The 16,008-nt window shown below is 34.3% G+C and overlaps 1 protein-coding gene across 2 annotated transcripts in view; it reads left to right on the plus strand.

The window, feature by feature from the left end:
- The first annotated feature begins 596 nt into the window (after nucleotides 1-596).
- Nucleotides 597-16,008, plus strand: part of Ccdc85 (coiled-coil domain-containing protein 85) — a 56,408-nt gene continuing 40,996 nt past the window's right edge. For both annotated transcript variants that reach the window (XM_075297889.1, XM_075297888.1), the window contains exon 1: nucleotides 597-2,203. The gene's annotated coding sequence lies outside the window, so the exon portion shown is untranslated. The remainder of the gene's footprint in view (nucleotides 2,204-16,008) is intronic.

Here is a 16,008-nt window from a genome sequence, read left to right on the forward strand (position 1 = left end):
TTTTAAACTGGCATTTGTTTGTTCGTGAATATATTTATTAATATACCGGAAAAATAGTATGAAAATTCGATAAATGAGATCTGTATCCCAATTTTAATTTTATAGATCCTAGATTTAAAGCCAGATAGGTCGCAAAAAATTGTTCCTTATTTTAAAGAACCCGCATCTTTTGCTCGGAATCAATACCAAATTCCTTAAAGGAAGGTCAAAATCTTTGGATCCAAGTAAACTTTTTTTGAGAGTAGTTATAAGAAATCGAATTAAAAGAACTTACTGTGTAGTTAAAATAAAGAACATCTTTGGGAGGACATTTTTGAAAGTGCTTTTAAAGTAGTGAGTAGTATGAAGTAACGTTTTGATAGTACTTATAGAAACCTCTAGTGTTCATGTCTTGCAATAACAAAATCTGTGTAACACCTCGTTTTGATTATCCAAGTCATTCTTAAATGCTACACTGTTTATCCGTTTTTTGAATCATCAAACCGACGCAAAACAAAATAGATCACATTGGCATCACTGAAGAGGTTCGAAGCAACCAAATGTGTTTCAAACTAATTGTGAGCAACTTTACAACTCAGTTATCTTCTCCAAGTTGATCGTGTATGTACGTTTCGCGCATAACCTCGTCGTTGTTAGTGCACAGAAGAGAAACGTCAGTTACAAAAAAGGTTTGGTTACTTGAATTTTTCTCGAGCAAAAAAAAAACAAACAGCGAAACATATACAAAACAAAAGGAATTCAAAGAAAAAATGTGCGTAAAAGGTGAATGCGAAAAAATTGAGAAAGAGAACAAATAGTGTGGTGAACAAGATCCTAAAACATAACAACAAGAATTGAAGAAAAAAAACGGGTGAATGCATAAAAATTCAAACTGAAAATACAACAGCATGAAATTACGACGACGTTTGCTGAATTAAATAAGCAAAAAGCCAATAGGTACACACAACACCATCCACAGCCACCTCCAAGGTAGACAGAAAGAAAAGTATCCGTAAGATACTTAAGTACAACATAAAAAATAACAAAAAACCGATCGCAAAAAATTAAAAAAAAAAAAAACGTAGATACTAAAATCACTTATCCATTGGGATAGAGTGGGGCAAACGAACGACTCATTAACGATCGGAGTATTAATTAATTAGCTTCGAATTTGTCCGACCCTTCTTTGCTCGTGAAACGATCGTCCCTAGGGTGTAAGTGAAAATTCAAACAGATCGGCAATTCTATCTCTCGTCGTAGTGTTGTAAATAAACATCGGACGGTGAATACTAAGATCGTAGTTGAGTGATTTGTGGTAAATTGGTGTTGAGATTGAGTAAATAGAAGGCATCGTAGTGATTTTTAATTGCCCTGCTTCTTGACCAAATCCAAATAAACATCAAAGCAACACCCAAAGGAATGTTGAATATGACCATGTTGTGAAGTGAAGCCTTAGCGAAACAGTAGTGACAGTGCGTGCGGGTGCTAAAAGCGTGTCCCTCATTCTTGTGTCTCCGGGAATCGTTGTGTATTTATGTACAAATATTTGTATATCAAATAGTTTTGCGGGAACGCCTCTGTTTGGAGAAAAAGAAGTGTGAAGTGTCCCAAGCTGTTCAAAACAACAGACTATCCCAACACGACTCCATCAACCTATCGTGTGAAGTAATAACAAATAGTGGTAGTAGAATCATTTTGAATCATCCCGTCATTGCCTTCCAAGTCGACAGATTTCTTCTTCGGTCAAACATTTCAAACGAAGAAACCTTGAAAAGCACTACAAAAACAATAACAAAAACTGGCTAAACGCCTCCTTTATGCTCGTTGCGCGCCATTGACAAAACTAAAAAATCCACTTTTGGAGTTTCAGGACTTGAACGAAACCACGAACTCCAGAATATTTTCGCAAACAAAGACAGACCAAAACCGAACATTGCAATTGTCAAGGGGAAAGAAGAAGAGCACAGAATCAGCCGCAAACATTCCAAATTACTTGTTACACAAGAAGTCAAAAGAAGGAATTCTTTGCGAATGTTTTTCTTCGTTTCCATTAAATTCTACAACCACTGCTAGCTAGCCAAACAGCCAGTGAAGCCACCTCTATCCCAGCAACGAAGCAACAAGCATCGAACAATAAGCAACAACTGCAGATTGTAGCTCAATTGCTTTGCAACAATTCGTTTCATTTAAGGGATTCGGGATTCTATATTTAAACCAGCGACAGGTAAGTTTCAACGCTGCATACTTACATTTGGGGCTTTGGAATTTGAATTTTCATCCAGCTCTCAAGTTACGAAGCCATGTCTTTCGTGTACAGATTTGTTTAAAATGTATGAATTACGTTGTAAAAGAATCCTATCCTATCCTATTCTTACATCGCAATTAAATTTGGCTAAATATAAAGAAGTTGGGAGACTAAGAACTAAGAGGAAGGATTTTGTGGAATCTATGTTGTGTAATGCAAACGTTACTCTATAGAAAATTATGAGTTGAAGTTGTGATGGTAGATAGTTATGTTCTGCGAAAATGAATCTAGTTAATGATTTTACTTAATCTTAGAAAATTTCTTTAAAATTAGTACACCCAAAGAAATTTGTTAGTAGGGACAGCAGAAAAGTCTGCTAAAACAGCAGAAAGTCTGCTGAAAAAGGGACAGCAGTCACTGAAATAGCAAACATTTCCTGCTATTTTTGAAGCTCGATTACACTAAAAAATTTTTGGTTTTGGCTAAAACAAATAAAAATGTCAACTTAGAAGCTATCCTAACATAATTAAAACAATATTTTATGAATATCTATAGTATTTGACCAAAAATCTGAATATTTATCGAATTGAGGCATAACAGCAAACAAAATGTTTGCTGATCGTATTTAGGAGATTGTAGGTATATTACAGTGCAAAAATATACCAAAAACTACTTTTGGTTCTTTAATATGCTTTGGGGAAAAATTTATAACCTAAAAATTTTATAAATTGTAGTTCACTTGGGCCTGAAGTACAAAAATATAACAGCAGACATCGACTGCTGTTTTTAGCAGACTTTTTTCTATGAGTGTAGACATTTCGTGCACCATAGTAAAAATGAACTGACTGACGGTAAAGTTGTCTTAAGGGCCAAATCGTGGGCATTTTTATTACCATTTAAGATAAAATATCATTAAGTTTTATAAAATTGGACTGACTGGTATGAAAAAATTTTGTAATACGTGTAAGTAAAAATTTCGTTACTGGCACGAAAAAATTACCAAATCTTTGTAATTTCAAACTATATCGGAGTACACCACTTTAAGTAAAATTTTTAACTAATTTTAAAGAGTCGCGTGACCTGCAAAGAAGTGAAAATAATAATTATTACGAGATTTTCATAAAATGTTTGAAATTTGAACTACCTGTGTAGAAATGCGCCTAACTAAATTGAAATTCCAAATTTGTCATAAATTAAGAGCTACTTTTTTTCTGTTAAACACGAACTTTTTCCCCGATTTTACCAATATATACATTGAACCCAGTTCAGCAACCATCTCTACACTGAAAAAAAAATATTTGCGTGATATTAAAGATTACGCAACCTAAATGTTAAGATTCGCTTTTTATAAAATGTTAAGGACAAATTTCTTTAAAGTAGTGAAATTTTAATTAAAAGAAAGTTTATAATCTTTGCTTTAACCATTGTTGTTTATTAAATTTAGGATATACATTTTGGAAATTTGCGTCCCTCCGTTAAAGTTGTATTCCTTTAAACTAAGGCAAATTTTCCTTAAAGTAAAGAAACACATTTTTGATTTAAGGAAATATATCCTAATTTTAATTTTATTGATCCTAGATTTAAAGACAGATAGGTCGCTAAAAATGTCTTTATTGTAAAGAAGTCGTATCTTTGTCTCGAAATCCTTAAGGGAAGGTCAAAATCTTTGGATCCAAGTAAACATTTCTTGAGTGTAAGTAATGTAACAGATACACCCAAAAAAAAAGTGAACCCACCGTGAAAGAAAATGTAGGTTTATTTTAGAAAATTTTAACAAAAATAGTTTTCTAATTGTAACATTTATTAAAAATAATTAATTTTTTTTCTCTTGTTTAAGAAAATTTCATATGTTGAAAGAAAAAATTGGATTTAAAAATTTTTAAAATGTCTTTAGCGCTATACGAAGTTCATGACAGGTACAATTCTAGTAAAATTTACTCATTTGAGAGACTTATGGACTCAATTTAAGCAAACTTCTGCCATTTTAGGAAAATATGAACTATTTTATTTTTTAGTAAAATTGTGCACTATATTTGTATACAACTTTTTTTCTTATTTTTAGTTCAAGCCATTAAAGTTAGCAAAAGATTATTCAAATAAGGAACATTTACTCATATTGTGCAAAGTTTAACTAAAATCTCTCTAATGCAACTTCTTTAAAGGACATAATTAATATAAATAGGGGGAAGTATTAAATGAAGTCGACTTTTTCAATATTTGGCAAAACAGAATTTAAATTTATTAAAATTGAGTATTTCATGTAATCGCTTTTCGTTTGAGATGAAAATAGAATAGAAAATAGATTCTGTAGTTTGTTGATAAAAGGGAAACGTATGTATAGATTTATCTAATTCCCGATATGGCTATATTATTAATTTGAAGAAGGAAATGTATGTTAGCCAAAAATTATTAGACGAGGCTGAGCATTCATTGCTGACCATTCTTTTATCATTCTAAAAATATTGTATAATAATCCAAAAACGCTCGTTCAAAAATTCAAAATCGTTAACATCATATGCAGATCATGCACCCAGAAAAAAGTGACCCCTTCTTTAAGTTAAAATGAACTCATTGTGAAGAAAGTTGAACTTCGTATAGCGCCAAAGACATTTTTATTTGTTTGAACGATGTGATTTTCGTAGAAATTAGGAATAATGTATTCCATATATTAGTTAACATTTTCCTATATTTATGTACCACTATACTACAGAATGAAAAAATTTAACTAATTTGAATTCATATATGGAATGATTTTATTGAAATTTTTTCATTCATTTGGACAAATCTTACACATTTGTGGTAAAACTTTTACTTCATAATTAGAACAGCTTACCTTCGTTTTTAAATACAATTTTATTTATTTCTATAAGCAACTTTATCTTCAATAAAAGACATGTTTTATTAATATATTGAATATATTTATTAAGAATCAACAGCATCGAATCTCTTTGAAATATTAGTTTATTATTCCACTATTTCCAATTTCCGTGTGATATTATCAACTGTAAAACGCACTTTTTCTTCTTCTTGTACTTTTCACTTTTAATAAGTTGCTGCCTAACGATTTTGTCCTCCTTTTACAATTTCAATACCTACAAATATAAAAAATCATAAAACATTTTTGTTCCAAAAGGTTAGCGTCACTGAATATTACCTGATAATTGAAGATTCCAAAATGAAGACAAATGAAAGGATTGTTATTCTGCTGGTGTTTTCTTCCTTTTACACTATCACGAACATTGATAGATTTATTTTTAAAAACGAAAATTTTTCTCACTAATTTAAAATAACAAATATTTTATATATTTCATTTGTTATTTGTTATATTATTTTACCATATTATTTTTTAACAATCTCTCCGTATACCAAAACAACGCGATTCCAACTAGAAAAAACAACCGACGCGCAAACATATCGATTACACCCACGCGCAAACACATCGATTACGATGACAGGTATCGATTACAGGTAGACAATAGAAATTTAGGAAAATTTCCTATATTCTAACAAGTGTGTTTCCTTAAGTTTTGAAAGGATTGCATACTTCTTAGTACGAATGAACAAAAATATTTTTCTATGTCAAGTGTTGTTCGTATGTATGAAAAACTTTCTATTATAAAGGAAGTCGCAATTATCATTTTATAAGAAATTTTACTAATTTTGAGGAAACTTGGTTTTAGTTCGGTTTTTGTTTATTTTTACGAATGCTTTGTTATCGGTGAATAAAATTTTCTTTTTCAGTAGTAAATTCTTATACCCAGCGAAGAAAATAGTATTAGTAAAATTCCATGCCTTATTCTAGTTAATGAACTATTCCTAACTGCTTACAGTTTAGGATTTTTTTAATGAAACGAGTAAATTTTATTATTTTTCACAAAAATTTACCTTGATGGAAATAAAATGGATAAACTATATTGATGAAAATTTTTTCCTTTAGTTTCGAAGGCACTTTTTTCTGGGTGTGCACGTTACAATGTATCTCGCTGGTGAATTCCAATTTTTTTCCTCCAATGCAACGAGGAGTGATTTTAATCCGTGAATGATACTACCATAATACCGCTCAACAACGATGGGTGACGGTTATGGTCGTTATTATTGTCTGTCTGATCGTTCCACAGCCTGTCCTTCGGTTGTTTATTTGTTTTGTTGGCTGATACCGCCGAACTGATACCTGCAATGATTTTTTGCCTTTATTTCCATTCTTTTATTCTTCTTTGTGTTTGTTTGGATGTGTTTGTGCCTTTGATGATCATTTCTGTTACGAGATTTGTGTTTTCTATTATTGTTGCACTGCGGCATCACATCCATTCCATGTTTGATCTTTTCCTTTTCTTTATCTTTCCCATAAACATAATTTAGTGTTGTAAGCTGTAATTGGATGCCATCAATGGGACGCACATACGGACGGACGTACGGATGGGCACAATATGGGTCACAAAAACCCACAAAGAATGCAAGTGTCACAAGATTGATTTAAAGGACTACCTTGTTTACCGAATAGAAATTTTGGAAATCTTACGACATCATAAATTAATAGATGTCACCCATCAAAGGGTGAATCAATGGCTTTTATAGTACCACAAATGGCCATTTTCCTAGCCCCAACAGATAGATGTAATGTTTATAGGCTTAAAATCTAGAATTTTTCGTGTCTATTGTATTTCTTTTCAAATGAGAAACCAGTTTTTCACTCCTTTGCAGTTGCTTAGGTTTTTTTCAGTTTTGATAATGAGAGATTAAATGAAATGCTAAATAGGTTATCCTTTAAAGCATTATCCTTTAGTTATTTGCCTCTGAATCCAAACAATGTTGTTATTGCTGCGTGAACATGGGGGGTTGCCGATTGTGTTCATATAAAACTCCAGCAGATCCATCTGTTTAGCAATTGTTACAGTATGATACACTTTAGTTGTCTCGAGACGGTCTATCTGCCCATTCGTCCGTAATTCTTTTTGGCAAGCGCTCAAAGGCGATGATATTTGACTCGTCTATTCCGAGAGGCCAAGTCCCCAGTATATTTCACTTCTTCTCCATTCATGTCGATCAGACAATTGACACTGGTACGTTACGTTTACCTCGTGTGACATATTTGGATTAAGGGCTTATTTTAAGAGCTTTTCATTCCTTTTTTAGCCCTAGATATTTCATTTTGTCAGACACAAATATAATATAGTTCAATTATATCGTTTCGCTATATATTGGACAATCTTTGTTTATCTGGAATTGAACATATTTCCATCTTGACCAATCGAGATAACGATTGACCATCAAAAATGTTTAGGTATCTTCTATTGAGGAGTACTCTAACTATTGTCTAGGTTTGAGTTTGGGTATCGTATCTCATCATTCTTGATGTTTAATCCACACCATAACCTTCTTAATAGTCGTCAGTAGGTTACCTTCGTATGATTTTCTTTCCCGGAGGGGACAATAGTGCTGGTATTTCATTAGTGTCTGGGTAATGTGACTTATTAGGACGTGTTTTTCACATAACTTGCGGGATTCCTAGGTTCCCAACCCAACCTGATCGAAAAAACAAAATGACGGAACTCAAAAGGTTTTTTTTTCACACACATACCTATCTGGATGGACTGCCAATTTCCAGTGTTCTTGGTCTGAAGTTTTATGTTTCAAAACCATGATTTCTGTTAGCATATTCCTTTCATAGGTAAAATATTTCCCAACTGAACGATTTACTGGGAACATGCCCCTGTGGCGGGCTACTTACACCCACATGCCTTATACGGGGTCCATTGTTTCTTATGCTTCAATCTCTCTGTACAAAATCTCTAAATGATTCTCCATTCAATGAATTGCTGCTGAATTCAAAGCCTTCATCGCCATCATCATTACCATCATCATTACCGCACCAGAAAAGAAAGCAAGAAAATGGAGAAAAAAATGAATTGTAAATGACATTCATCTGGATAACTTCGCGGACTATTCGGTGTAGTTTTGTTTATTTCGTATCATTTCATGTGGTTTATTTTTATCATCGTTAAACTGCAACCTGTTGGAAAAAGACACGGGGACGGACAGATAGGTATTGAAACGAATGTTCTGCATCTGTTGCTGCAGTGGTAAAAGAGGAATGTTGCCTCATATTGAGAAGCCAGGGCCGGAACACATGGCATAAGTGGCCATGATACTAAATCATTCAGCCCTTCTCTGCCGCTGTGTCAGGGTGTGATTGTGATGGGACTGGGTGCTGTTATTCAACAGGTCCAGCGAATGAATAAACTTCAAGCTCCACAGAATCAAAACTAAAAAGACCCGGCATTTCAAACATCATTAACATCATCTGATTTAATGCAATGCCAAATGGTGGCTCCCACCACCACCATCAGCGCAAAGCACAACCTTCATAATCATCTTTGTGATCATCATCACCCAGTCACTCCATCAACCGCATGTTTTTGTACTTTGCATCGTGGTGTTCTCCTCCATATGCAAAGTTCGTTGCCGTTTCCATGGTATGGTGACGTTTTTTCCTTCTACTTGGAGTTTCGAGTTTTGGGGCTTGGTCTTAGCTTTTACCGCCAGCAAAAATCAAACTCCTTGAACCTTCGATTCCCCCGCCAGCCCTCGAGTATTTATCAAGTTGGCGCTGGATTGGAGTTTGTGTGTTATTATTTCACTTTTATGCTGAGTTGGTTTTGTCAATGAAATAGTAAATGTGTGGAAAAATATGAACGCTCTCTCTCTCTCTCTCTCTATCTGTATGGTGGGCCGTTACTCTATGGGGTTTAGCTACAATCCAAACAATATAACAAAAAAACTTTCTTTTTTATCGAAGCCACATTTCAAACGCCACAGTCTGTCTGTCCTCATGTCTTCGGTGGCACTTGAGTTGTTTGTTTGAAAAGGTTAAATGTAACTGAAAACAAACGAATTGAGAGGCACAACGAATTGGATCATGGATTGATCGAGTTAGTCTTTTTACGTGTAGCCATATGGGTTTTCAATTTTGGATAAAACTATTTGTAAATTATCTAATTAATAGAAAGTTTCATGATGCACTTTCCCTCAAGAAGATACATACGTATGTATGTATATGACCGCATGGAATAGGGTCATGTGGCTGTTTTGGGATCTTATAAGAATATTACCTTGTCATCAAAGGAATCTCTCGGAGCTGATATAAAATGTCCAGGATTCATGGAATGCATAAAAACAATTCATGGTGTTTTATATTCAGATCGTAAGTGCTTCAATATCATACTGGACCAATTTCTGATTATTCAGCCTTAAAAAAAACTTTTGAAAAAGTGGTATCTTATGCACATACATATGTTGATACCGATCCAAAGACCCAATTACTTTGCTATATAGATATTTTAAAAATAGAAATTTCAACGACTTGATTTTAAATTTCGAATTCGAATGCAATAAAGAAACCAGACGAGAGCAGTGATGTTTCGCGGACTCTTATATGAATATGTGTTTAGTTATTGTAATAGATATCAATTAATCCTGAAGAAATAATTCAAGAAACTTGCGAAATATTGAAGAAAAAATATATATAGATCTCAAGTTCGAAAAAGTATAAAAAACGTTTTTTTATACGTTTGAATTTATTTTTATTATTGATTTTTTATAATGTAAAGAATTATTTGTATTTTTTTAATAAACCAAAAAATGAAAGTCAAAATTCTATAACCGGATATGCTGACATAGGCTTGTTTTTTTCTTAGTACTTGATATCCAAGCCATGGCGGACTAAAATAAAACAGTGTACTCGTTTATCCAGGACATGTCCAAAAATGTGCAACACTGGCATCAGGTGGTTAAAAACAATCACAGCAAACAAGTGAAATCTTACATTTTTATTGTATAAAATGTTGAAATAGTAATAAATATTTACTGCCGTGATTATTTATGATTCCTTAACAATTTTAATTTCAGGTTATTCGGCAAATTATTCACTATAAATTGCTATTGTGAATGGAGGAAACGTCGTTTTATCAAAATGCAATTTGGCAACACCGATGCGATTTGCATTAATAGTACACCAGTGCAACGATGTTCTGGATAGCTCATTCTAATGTTGCACCGAGTACTAAAAGAAAATAGACCTATGTATATCCTTAATTTTAAAATAGTAATATCGATTCTGATAAAAATCCTCAATCTCAAAACTCAAAGTAAACTTACAAATGGATCAAATAAGTAAGTGTTATAATAACACATTGGCCATAAGCCTATTGTCTATCATCCTACACGATTCGAGTTTTCCTATTGCACGGAAGTAAAACAAAGCAAATGTATGTTAAGGGAAAATTGTCTAATGCCGGCAACTATCATGACTTCTTCGAACATTAAACCTCAAGAGACAAGAGGCGAATGGCCGTAACAGTCATTAAAAAGCCTGTAGAGTGTGTCTTAGGTCACGGCTTAAGGCCATTACGCCTCTAACCCGTATCAAATAACAAGGAATGGGCACAATAGCCAAGTCGATCTTTATGTGTAGGTAATTAATTTACTATCGGTACAACTCATTTGTAAACTTGGTTTTTTGTATTGTTTTGGTATAAAAGTCGCATGTTAGGAAGAACAAATTTGGTTTCGCTTTTGCTTGGTTAGCACGTCATATCGATTAGTTCCAAGAAAATGACCTTGGGTAGTCAGTTAGTCTGTCGTTAAGTAATCTTGTGAATTTCACATCTATGCATTTCTAATCAGTGTAGTGAGTTGGAAATTTCACATGCCCATTTGAGAAATAAGGCAGGCATAGTGGCCATTGTGATGAGCATTGCAATTATTGCGACATGAATGCACGCTACTACCCACAGTTATGTCTCTATTGTTGTTAACCAACATTATTCTGTCCGAATGAGATTGAGGCTCATTCTTGACTGAATACATCAAGGAACACATTCTTTTGCATGAAACATTACCACCACCTGAGTGGAGGGGTTCTAACTTGCCAAATGGACAGTCCTGAAACTGAAATGTGGTTTAATGATGATTGAGTCGTCACACTGCATAGCCTGGATCGTGCAGACACCATAGTTGAGAGAACTGGGCACCATAGTATTTTAATTCTTTCCTGGTTTGCTGATCGTTTGGCGTCTGTAACTCTATTGTGTGCTGACTGTAATTACATGGAAAGAATTTCAAGGTGTTTGTTGTTAGCAGTATTCGATAATTGAATAGTTAACGGCTACCCCTTACAGCATTGCACTCGTTCATGCCGTTCCATGCCAATACCCATGTCAGTCGGTGTATCAAAGAACAAACTGATTGAGATCTATTCAGGGGAGGTTTATGACTTTGAATGCTGTTGCTGAAGCAGGGGGATGGTCAAGTCAACCCACGTCTAGAATTGATATGTATCAAAAGTCGTTCAAGATCTGTATAATAAAAATCATGCGTCTATGACAGTGACGTCTTTAGAAAAACAATTAAGAGATGGTCTGGGCTATTATAATTTCGAAACAAATCGGATTTAATGAATCATCTCTGGCTTACACACAAGTGCTGATGAGATTGATTCCTACTTCATACTCCTTAGTAATGCTGTTGACATTTAAATTATTTGTGCAAGTTGCCCTCAAGCAATATGGATCTGAAGATCCATAGGGATGGCAAAAACCATTATAACAACGCATAGGTTTTATTCTAAAAAGGAAAATAAAGTTTGCGGATGGAAAATTTTGTTGAAACACGCTCTCCATTGCTACGATATGCTTCAATATACCACAGAGGATTTTTTTTCACTATATTCAGCTATATCTTCCCTTATGTGCGTTGAACAATCAGCCGATTGGTTGTGTCTTCTGTTTATAAAAACGTAGTGTACCAAACTTTGAGAAGAAAATGAGCGGAACTGACAAATACTGTCGCAGAGCAAAGTAACCTCCTCGGTATGAAATAGATTTCTTAAGTTTCTCACTTTTTAACCGATAGTACTCAAATGTTGGCGCACAGTATTGCTCCTCCACATTTGGTAATAGTTTGTTTAACCCCTAAACTTCCAGACATCAGTACAGAATTTGATACAACTACCCTATATATGAATCGCTTTAAGCCGAAGTACATTTAGCGGGAAAAAGTAGTGTAACACTGGGGCAACACATTTTCAGAGAAACGAAATCGTTCTTAGTTTACGAGCAATGTATAACTTGTTGGGTAATTTGTTATATTCCCCCATTAACATAATTTCAGTAGAGGTGTGCGCGTGACCCAAAATTGTCATGACACGCGTGAATCACGTGAGTCGTGAATAAAATCTGAAGCAACTCTCGTGAATGTGCGTGAATGGGACTAAAACAAATATGTCGTTCGTGAGTGTGCGTGAGTAATAAAATCGATTCGTGAATGTGCGTGAATAAAATTTCTGCAAAATCACACTCACGAAAAAATTAAGATTTAATTCTTACTCGTATGTTAACTGAAATTGATTTAGCTGTCGAACTATATTTTATTTATGAATTTTGTTACCCTTGCTCATTCCCGGTTGGAAAATGTCGTGATTCTCGTGAATCTGTCATGAGTCACGTGAATTGTCGTGAATCATGCGTGAGCGAGAGTCTGTAAAAGTAGTTCGTGCGTGAGCGTGCGTGATTACACGCACATCCATTTCCTGCGTGAGTGGCTACGACACTTATCGTGCGTGAGCGTGCTTAAATAAATATTTGACTTCGTGAATGTGCCTGTGTGTGAGTTAAATTTCACTCACGCGCACACCTCTAATTTTCAGTTGAGCTTCTTTGGTAGCCATGTGTTCTGAAATAATACTTCTGCGTTAATCCATTTGAATTGCAGAGGTATTAACATTCTAGTTTGTGTCACTGCAAATAAGTGCATAAGATCATTTACTCAATATTCCCTGGATAATTCAATACTCCGGGGATATCTCTTTCATATTATATCCAACAAGTTGCTTTGACCATGAATCTTTACATATGTGTGTTAGCCATAACTTTCGTGTGAGGTCTTTATTACAAATTGTTGTGCGTATGTGTGTGGTCTCTGCATAAAATTCAATCTGTCTTTCGTCATTTCTCTCACATCTTCTTTACTTTCCCGTGTTTTTTTTTCTCAACCATCGTTGTCTGAATAGGAAATTGGAATTGTAATTATTGTAATGTTACTTATCTTTCTTGGTCGGAACGTTCAAGTGTAGCCGATCCCATAGTGTTTGCAATAAGAGCACATTCACATACATAGTGATTCCCGTTGGCGGTACATACACACCATATACATATGCCGGGGATGAGAGCAGTGAAAGATAATGATAGTAAAATGTCATGAAAATAAAGGCCAAAGTAACACAGAGCCGCAAACCAGTTGGCCAATTACATTTCAACTATTAGCGAGTGTAAATGATTTTGGTTTCAAACTAAAGAAATCAAAAAATCAGAGACGTTTCCTCTTCTGCTGAAAAACTATTGGGACGCTAGGTTTTTTTTTTTATGGCGCATGTTCTTTTTTCTGTTAGTATTCATGTCAGTTACTATATATAGTATATAGAGTTACTATATATATGTTATTAAGATATAGATTGAGTTTATGCGAGTGTATCATACACTTATCGCATCCATATTTGCCTGTAGATTTAAATGCTCAAGAGACCACACTGAAAGGAGTTTTCTTTTCTGAGGAACAAAATTTTAGACAACTGAAAATTTTTTTTGAAGCAAATTAAAAAAATAGAGATAATCGTTGAATCGCTGTTAGGCTTTTCGATTAATCGGTTTAGTGATCTTGAGATTTGACTAAGCGATATTAGATTTTTTCAAAATCGACTTTTTAAATTCCAAAATATATAATTGCAGACAATGGAAATTTTCGTCGGAATATTTTTTTGGGATATGTAAAATTACATTATTTCCATTTTTGAGCACACGCGTGTGCCACTATAGACGTTTGTTTTCTTTAAACAAAGTCGGTTTAAATGCGCTTATGCGTGCTGGTCTATGAATAGACATGCTTGGATGTGGGTGTTACTTTTGTACTGATGACTATAGAGTTATTTGTGCATAACATAGTTAAGTATAAGAGTTAATGGTCCTGTATAGACGGCGAGTTCGTGGTTCGATTCGAAGTCCGCGTAAAAGATAAACCTACATTCTTGCATTGTATTACAGACCAGAAAAGTTGGTGTGACATTTCTGAGTGTTTTCGCTATAAAAAGGAGTTCCCTTTTTATTGTTATTGTGCTAGATATAGACTTGGGCAGCACTCATTGATAAGGTATCACAATGGACTGAACTGAGTACCAGAAACTTCTAGGCGATATTTCATACTGCCAAATATAGACTAGGTTACTAATTCACCCCATACTACGAAGATTACTGTTGATCAATGCGATTTTATTTACACAGCTGACGTTGGAGATTTTTGTACTTACTCTACATAAATTTTATTTTCCGGTTTTATTTTAGATGTTTATGTACAAAAGAAGGAAATACTTTAGGTATATCCAAAGAAAGTGTCTTTGACTTGTACTGCGAAGTTCTATGCTATATACAAATTCGAAATCAATGAATCAGTATCAAAAGATTTAATCAATGAATCAGTATCAAAAGATTTAATTAATTTGATATTTTCTAGTTGCACAAAAAAAAATATTGTCCCTAAAATAGGAATGCGAATTTTGCTTAGCATTGAAGACACATTTCTCAAATATAATTTTTCCCCCTTTCCAAACGTTGATTAACTTTTCAATGGAGTCGTTTGGTCCTTATAGTTAAGTGATTCGACTTAAAATTGTGTATCTTAATATGAAAGAAAGGTTTTTTTTGACTAAGGTCAACTGGACTTTAATAACTCAGAAAAAATCTTCAAAATTAATGAGATCGCCTCTAAATTTTTTGACTTTTTGTATCTAGACTACAAAGCAAAAAAGCGTTAATAGGAAATGTTTGTTTTAAAGACGTTTTTATACCCTGCACCACACTGTGGAACAGGGTATTATAAGTTAGTGCATATGGAGACGAGAAGGAGACGAGATAGACACATGGTGTCTTTGGTAAAAATGCTCAGGGTGGGCTCTTGAGTCGATATAGCAATGTCCGTCTGTCCGTGAACACATTTTGTAATCAACGTCTAGGTCGCAGTTTTAGTCCAATCGACTTCAAATTTGGCACAAGTATGTGTTTTGGCTCTGAATAGATCCGTATTGATTTTGGAAGAAATCGGTTCAGATTTAGATATAGCTCCCATATATATATTTCGCCCGATATGGACTTATATGGCCCCAGAAGCCAGAGTTTTACCTCAATTTGGTTGAAATTTTGCACAAGAAGAACAATTAGTACTATAGTCAAGTGTGCCAAATGTTATTGAAATCGGTTCAGATTTAGATATAGCTCCCGTATATATCTTTCGCCCGATATGGACTAATACGGTCCCAGAAGCCAGAACTTCACCACAATTTGGTTGAAATTTTGCACGGGGAGTAGAATTAGCATAATAGCTATGCCTGCCAAATTTGATTGAAATTGGTTCAGATTTAGATATAGCTCCAATATATAGCTTTCGGCCGATTTACACTCATATGACCACAGAGGCCAATTTTTTTCTCCAATTTAGTTGAAATTTTGCACAGGGAGTAGAATTAGCATTGTAGCTAAGCGTGCCAAATTTGGTTGAAATCGGTTCAGATTTAGATATATCTCCCATATATAGCTCTCGCCCGATATGGACTAATACGGTCCCAGAAGCCAGAGTTTTACCCCAATTTGGTTGAAATTTTGCACTAGGAGTACAATTAGTAGTGTAGTCAAGTGTGCCAAATTTTATTGAAATCGGTTCAGATTCAGATATAGCTCCAACAT

The sequence above is a fragment of the Haematobia irritans genome, chromosome 2 (assembly GCF_050003625.1).
Source record: "Haematobia irritans isolate KBUSLIRL chromosome 2, ASM5000362v1, whole genome shotgun sequence".
Classification (NCBI taxonomy): domain Eukaryota; kingdom Metazoa; phylum Arthropoda; class Insecta; order Diptera; family Muscidae; genus Haematobia; species Haematobia irritans.